The sequence below is a fragment of the Sorex fumeus genome, unplaced genomic scaffold, assembly GCF_029834395.1.
Source record: "Sorex fumeus unplaced genomic scaffold, SorFum_2.1 ptg000046l, whole genome shotgun sequence".
Classification (NCBI taxonomy): domain Eukaryota; kingdom Metazoa; phylum Chordata; class Mammalia; order Eulipotyphla; family Soricidae; genus Sorex; species Sorex fumeus.
In genome coordinates, this window is record NW_026606103.1 from 8,083,568 (window position 1) to 8,091,674 (window position 8,107).

At 37.3% G+C, this 8,107-nt stretch overlaps 1 pseudogene; it reads right to left on the bottom strand.

The window, feature by feature from the left end:
• The window catches only part of LOC130031225 (kanadaptin-like), a 41,410-nt pseudogene extending 34,375 nt beyond the window's left edge, over positions 1-7,035 (bottom strand).
• Positions 7,036-8,107: the final 1,072 nt, after the last annotated feature.

Here is an 8,107-nt window from a genome sequence, read left to right on the forward strand (position 1 = left end):
ATAAAAGATAAGATGGTCACAATGTGCTACTAAAAGGGACCATAGAACAGGAGGCTCTGAAGCTTATCAACATATTTGCACTCAATGAAGGACAGCAATATTTATAAAAATACTCACAGAATTGAAAAAGCACATTGAAGGAAACACAATAATGATGGGAGACTTCAGCACCCTGTTTTGTCATTAGACAGACCAAATAGATAGAATATAAAGAAACAAAAGCCCAAATTGAGCAACTGGAGAATTAATGACCATCTACAGAGCTTTCCTCCCCCTAAGACGTGAATGCACATTCATCTAGAGTGCACAGGGAACATTCTCCAAGATGGATCACATACTAGGAAATAATGCAAACATGCATAAAGTTGCAAAATTGACAGTATTTTCAATCATCTTCTCAGACCACAAAGCTACAAAGATCAAAATTAAGAGTGTTAGCTCTGCGAATGCACAGAGGCCCCTCTGCAGCCACAGGTACCCTGAGAAGCACATATGTGAGATGCAAAACATGCATTTTTGAAATGCCAAAATCAGCAATGTGACTCGATCTGTGACTTTAGGATCTGAGACAACATGTCTCAATTAGGGAGTCGACAGTGGAGATCATGGCTTTCCAAGTGATGCCGCTCATGTGGCCACCAGTTAATCTCCCCTTCCACATTGCATTGGATCCATATCTTGGTTTCTTATACCAAAATCTCATAAGAGTGGACTGGCTACCCCAACAACATTAGGCTAATAATCTGTTAACCTCTACTCCAATCAACATACCTGCCAAACTTACAAAAATAGCTGTGAATGCAAAAAATCATTACAACCCCAATCTAAAAGTAACAGTATACTCAGGCCAAAGAACATGTCCCCCCAAATCAGCTCAAGAGACCCCACACAAATCGACAGGAACACCAGGAAGAAAGTAATATCTCTGAGGGGGAAAGAAGAGACCACCACCCACTGAGTTTCCCCAGAGTCCCTCCCTCGCAGTGAAAGAGGGACACTGAGACTGTGCTGGAAGGATCCACATCCAGACCACCACACCATCATGGGGGAAAAGCACAGATCCCCATGACAAGGAGTGGAGGAAGAGAGGAGCCCTGAAGCCTCAATAAGAAATACCCACATACATAATCTCTCTGATAAAGAATTTAGAGATGAAATAATGTGCATGTTTAATGAACTCAAAGGAACAGTGGAACAGAAATCCGATAAAATACAGGAGGATATGGGAGAAATAGTGGAATTATGGCCAATAAGATACAAGTGTAAGTGACAGCAGAAATAAGAAAACTATAAACAGACGTGTCATTAATTAAAAAAAAAGGTAGATAAAATGAAAAGCTCAGTGGGATCCCTCAATAGTATAATGGTAGCAGCTGAAGACAGAATCAGTGAGCTTGAATATGAGTTGCAGAAAGCATTCAGAATAATGTTTTCTGAATAACAGAAGATGGAAAAAGAACTCAAAGTTGCTCAAGGGAAGACAGGAGAACTAAGAGTTGAATTCAAGAGGAACAACATAAGAATCACCAAGAGTCCCAGAGGGACAGGGAGGCAACCCTAATGGGGTAGTAACAGTCAAAGACATCATTGTTGAAAAGTTCCCAGAGTTGGAAAATGCAGGCATCCAGATCCAAGAAGCCTGAAGAGTATCAGCTAGCAGAGACCCTAATAAAATGACTCTAAGACATATCCTAATCAGAACAAATACCATGCATAGAGAAACTACACTGCAAGCAGCTAGATCAAAGAAGAAAATTCCATACAAAGGAGCATCCCTTATATTTACAGCAGACTTATCAGATAGAACTCTCCAGACTGGAGACAATGCTGGGATAAAGTGAAAAAGCTCAATGAACTAAAGGTCTAACCAAGAATACTTTCATTCAGATTTGAAGGAACACAAAGCTTCCTGGAAAATCAACATCTCAGGAATTTAATAGGCTAAAATAAACTCTAAAAGAAGGACTGTAGGGGCTACTGAAAGATAAGACAAACCCCACAAACACAATAGTCCTCTGAAGAAAGATGGCACAAAATCCTATGATAATAATGTCCCTCAATGGCAATGGACTAAGTACACCAATAAAGAGACACAGAGTGGGAAAATGAATTAAAATTGAATCCAAAATTCTACTGCCTACAAGAAACACATTGAAAAGCCAAAGCAAACAAGGACTCAAAGTCTAAGGCTGTTAAGCAATTCTTCAAGCAAACAACTCCTTTAAAAAGGCCAAGGTGGCCAAGCTCGTATCTGACAACTTAGATTTCAAGCTTGAAAGGTTAAGGGACAGTGATCAAGGGATATGTACATCAGCAAGAAATTGCACTTAAACATATATGTACCCAATAAGGAGCCAACGAAATCTAAAAACTCTGCTAATAGACTTCAATGAGGACATTGGTAGCAACATAATAGTAGTTGGAGACTTTAAAGCTTCCTTGTCACTTTTTAATGGTCCTACAAGACTAAAATTCAGCAAAGAAATACTGGCTCCTAGAAACAAAAAATTTGTATAGTAGCATGTAGGTTACATAATCAATAACCAAAAGTCCATGGCTTTCCTATATGAAAACAATGAAAGAGGAGAAAAAGACATTAAAAAACAATGCCTCAGAAAATCAAGTACCTCAGAATCAGCTTAACAAAAGATGTGAAGGACTAGGACAAAAAACAAAACAAAACAAAACTACAAAACACTACTTCAGGAAACAAAAGAGGAATGAAGAAATGGAGATACATTCACTTCATGTTATTTTTCAAAAAAAAAAAAAGCTGGGTCAGTTAACATGTACCTTCTAGAAATTGAGCTCCCAAAGACCTAGGAATAACCACTTCTAGGAATATGCCCTGAGGGTCCAAAACACATAGCCAAAACACCATCTGTATTTCTATATTCTATGTTCATTGCAGCACTGTTCAAAATAGCCAGAATTTGAAAACAATCAGAGGGCCCCCAAACAGACTACTGACTACTGTATAAAGAAACTATGGTACATCTACAGAATGGACTCCTATGTAACTATTAGAAATAATGAAGTCATAGAATTTTCTTATAAATGGACGGACATAGAGGGTATCGCACTGAGTAAAATGAGTCAGATGGCAAGGAACAGATATAGATCGACGGCATTCATCTTGTGGGATATAAAAATGTATGAGACTAATATTAAAGGACAGGGAAACCAGGGTCCAGGAGAACTGGTTAGTGGTTGGGAGCTACCTGATGTGTTTTGGGGTATAGGGCGATTAAGACATACAGGATCCGTATGACAATAATAGTTTGAAATGATCATGCGGGACAAGAACCAAGTATTGAAAGTGAGTATAGGCATACACATGATAACCTTTAAGTAGCTATATTGTAAACTCTAATGCTCAAAATGAGAGAAAGAGAGAGAGACAGTGAGAGGGGATAGAAATGTGTCTGCCATAGAGATAGAGGCAGGGCATGGTTGGGAGGGAAACCAGGGACATTGGTGGTGGGAAATGACATTACTGAAGGGATGGGTGTTAGAACATGCTATGACTGAAATCCAATCATGAGCAACTCTGTATCTGTGTATCTCACTATAATTAAATTAAAAATCAACTTGGCCAATAAAAATAAAATCATATTAAAAAAATCAAAATTAACAAAATAAAAAATATTAAAATATAATGTGGAGGAAAGCTCCAATACATGGAAACTGAGCAAGATACTGATAAATGAAAAAAGAAAATCAAATAAGTAATCAAAGAAGAAATTAGACTCCTCAAAAATTAATGGGAAAGAATAAATAAACTACCAGAACCTATGAAACACGGGAGCAATGTTAAGGGTAAAATTTAATGCAATGCTGACTTATATTAGGAAAAAAGCAAAAGCCCAAATCAATAGCCTAAGCACTCATCATAAGGACCGGAGTAGTAGTAAAGTGGATAGGACTCTTGCCTTACATGCAGAGAACACAGGATACTGGAATACAGATAAACTGTAAGACTAATGGTTGGAGCTGAATACCCAATGATAAACCCACATATCTATGGACAGCTAATTTGTGACAAAGGAGCTGGGTCTGTGAAATGGAGTAAATACAGCCTCTTGAACAAAAGGTGTTAGGAAAAATGGGTAGCTACCGTTTTTATATGAAAAAATAAAATAAAATTGGGTATGAATCTTGCACTTTAACCAAATATCAATTTAAAGTGGATCAAAGACTTTAACATTAGATTCCATAAGCTATATTGAGAATATCACTGTCACTGTCACTGTCCTTCCATTGTTCATCAATTTGCTCAAGCGGGTGCAGTAATGTCTCCATTGTGACAATTGTTACTGTGTTTGGCATATTGAATACATCACATGTAGCTTGCCAGGCTTTGTCATGTGGCGAGATACTCTCGGCAGCTTGCCGGGCTCTCAAAGAGGCGCGGAAGAATTGAACTCGGGTTGGCCATGTTGGCTGCATGCAAGGCAAACGCCCTACCCGTTGTGCTATCGCTCCAGCCCCAAGGAGAATATAGCCAGAACATTTTGGAATTTGGACCTCAAAGATGTCTTCAAGGATATTATTCCATTGGCAAGAAAACAGAAACAAAAATAAACAAATAGGATGATTACATCAAATTAAAACATTTGCATGGCAAAAGAAACTGGGAATAAAATTAAAATCATCTTACTTATTGGAAGAAAATATTTTTATTATAATATATAAGCTAAATGATTGATATTAAAGGTATACAAAGCACTTACAAAAATCAAATCAATAAATTAAATTACTACATTTAAAAATTAGGAGAGAAAAATAACAGATATATTTCAGAAGAACAAGAGATGGATAGCCAGTAAGCATATGAAACAATGTTCTTTATTGCTTATTATCAGGTAAATACAAACAAAGATGACACTGTGAATCAGGCCATTGAGAATGGCAGAAAGGAGAGGAGTATCCTGAGAGGGGAGTGTCATGCCCAAGAAACACTGATGCATTGCTGGAGTGATTGCTGTCTCTTTGTGCTGAGGAAAGGCATTGTGGAAATTTCTCAAAAAAACACACCCTAAGAAAAGAGATATAAGTGACCCATCCATCTCATTCCTTGGCCCTCCCGTTGATCATCGATTTGCTCGAGCGGGCCCAGTAACGTCTCCATTGGAGACTTTGTTGTTACTGTGTCTTCCTTGGCATCTACCCACAAAATGATATTGCACCCCTATATTCATTATGGCACTTAGTACAATCACCAGGTTATGAAAATGTCCCAGATGCCCCAAAACAGAAGAATGAATAATGGAATACTACAATGGAATACTTCTCAGCCCCAAGGAATGATGAAATAATGCATTTGACTGCAACATGGATGGAGGGTCTTATATTAAATGAATAATGAGGACAAACACTGGATGTTCTCACTAAAACCAGAGAATAATATGTCTAGTGAATGGTAGGTAGTAAACATTGGCAAAACATTGTCTCAGATTAAATAAATAAAATTGCCAATAGAAGAGGGAAATAGATGGGGAAGCAAGAAGAGTATATCTAGAGGTAACATAGAGTCCAGAGTTTGGGGCCTTGGTTCCTCAATTATGTAGTGATGATATATCTATTTACACTAAACTGCAAAATTCAACATGACCATAAAATATGGAGCCCAAACTACAATTAAACTAAAAATGGAGGGATAGGTATTTGATCATTGCATAATTGAAACCCAAGCACAAAAATTTGTAAGTCTACAGCTGTACCTCATGGTGTCTCACTAATAAAAATTTTAAAAAATGTAATTGTCAAGGATTTAGATTGTATTTGTGGGTGAAGGGAATCTGGAAAAAATGGTGGAAGACTGGGGACATAGTATGGTGCTCTCACAGGTGGAACAATTGTATGCTTGAAACTCCATTGTAAAGAACTATATAAAGCACTGTGTGTATATAATATTACAGGAACGTATGTGCATTTGTAAGATCTTTTGAAATGCACTCCTGTTTGCAAAAGCATTACTAGGACCTCTTTAAGACTTCCTTAGTGGTGGTGTGATATAGTGGAGTGTGTGATATATTTTGTGAGTTCAGAATCTGCATTTAGTTGCATAAGCCTGCTACAAGTGTACTCTTTTTATTCCTTAAATTTTTATTAGTGAAACACCATGAGGTACAGTTGAAGACTTAAAAATTTTTGTGCTTGTGTTTCAGTTATACAATGATCGAATACCCATCCCTTCACCAGTGCCCATTCTCCACCACCACCAGTCCCAGTATCCCTCCCACCCCCACTTCCCCCCATCCCACCCTACCACTGTGGCAGGGCATTCCCTTTTGTTATCTCTCTCCTTTTAAGTGCTGTAGTTTGCAAAAGAGACATTGAGTGGCAATCTTGTTTGAACTATAGTCTACTCTCATTATGCATTTCCCATCCTGAGAGGAACCTCCCAACACCCTTTATTTGGTGCTCCCTTCTCTATCTGAGCTGCCTTTTTCCCTAGTGTACTCTTTAACACATCTTGTGGGCTGCATATTCACATATCTTTAAGTAGAAAAGTAAAGAGCTGGGAAAGGAACTTGAGTACTTGAGTACTAGCAATCATGAGAGCAGGATGGGAATACTAGTTAGAATTACAAATTGTACTTGGAGCTTGTGTTTTTCACTAGGGTTGCTGTAGTCAGACTTATCTCTAAACGTTTTGAAGATATTCAGAATTATATTAAATTAAGTTCTCTTTTTAAAATAATTCTATGTTAGAATACTAGTAATCTGATTATAGTCAAGAAAACTCAGAAAATGTAAGAGAACAAAAGGGAATGCCTTGCCACAGAGGCAGGGTGGGAGGGGGGATGGGATGTGGGAGGGATACTGGGAACAGTGGTGGTGGAGAATGGGCACTGGTAGAGGGATGGTTACTTGATCATTGTATAACTGAAACCCAAGTACAAAAATTTTTAAGTCTACAGCTATACCTCATGGTGTTTCACTAATAAAAATTTTTTAAAAAAGAAAAAGAAATGTAAGATGCATAAAGCTGCACTGGGCTCTTACATTGTATGAACGTACCGTATACATTGTCTGGAATACATTAGGAGAGATTCAATATCACTTAAGGTTTAAAATGACTTCTTGGTTCAAATATTAGAAAATATTTTTACATTGTTGAATAATAAATAATAACATGTTTATGTATCTTACTTATTTTACACTATTTATTAGCAAAACTTATATAAGCCATGCATTTTAAAATGTATTTATATGTGTCTACTTGTGAAATATAATTTTGAAGTGACAATCAGCAAACACTAAAGAACTTGTCTCTTATTCTATAATAAAGCCCTTAATATATATCAATTTTCTCTCTCACACACATAAACACATGCATACACACACAAAAACATGTTCGAGCGGGCCCAGTAACATCTCCATTGTGAGACTTCTTGTTTCTGTGTTTGGCATATTGAATACTCTCAGTAGCTTGCCAGGCGCTCCAAGAGGGGCGGAGGAATCGAACCCGGCTCGGCATATACACATATGCACTTTATACATGCACTCTAATGCTTCTAAATGAGCATGTATTTTAGGATAGTATAATAATGCTGCAGAGATAATAGCCTCAAAATCTCAATAAGGTAATATAAAGTTTATCTCCCTTATGTGAGAATGGAATCAGTATATCAGTATGGATAGGAAACTGAATTTTCTCAAATGTAATGGTTTTCTTTCATGTTAACATACACACTCAGAACTGTGACAGGAGGGAAAGAATTTCTAGAGCAGACTCTCCATTAATTATTTGACCATTTTCAGAAAAAGAATTACCCATAACTCCCTGGATTTTAGCAAAAAGAAGAGCAAGTGTCCTCACCAACATTGCACCAATGCTTCTGCCCCCTGTAGTTCCAGTGACCCCACGTGGTTTTGTTATTTACTTTGGGAAACACCAGTCTAGGGAGTCAACCACAGTGATTATCACTGTTTCTATGCATATTTAGCTGCAAAAATCACTGTGCTTAGTCACTCTGCCAAATATAACATTGTTTGAAGAAGAGCAATCTTACAATGTGCCTGAATGCATATATTTGTAAATAAAAATTTCTATTATCGACATAAGAAAATGAATGCATCTTATATTTTAATCTTTTGT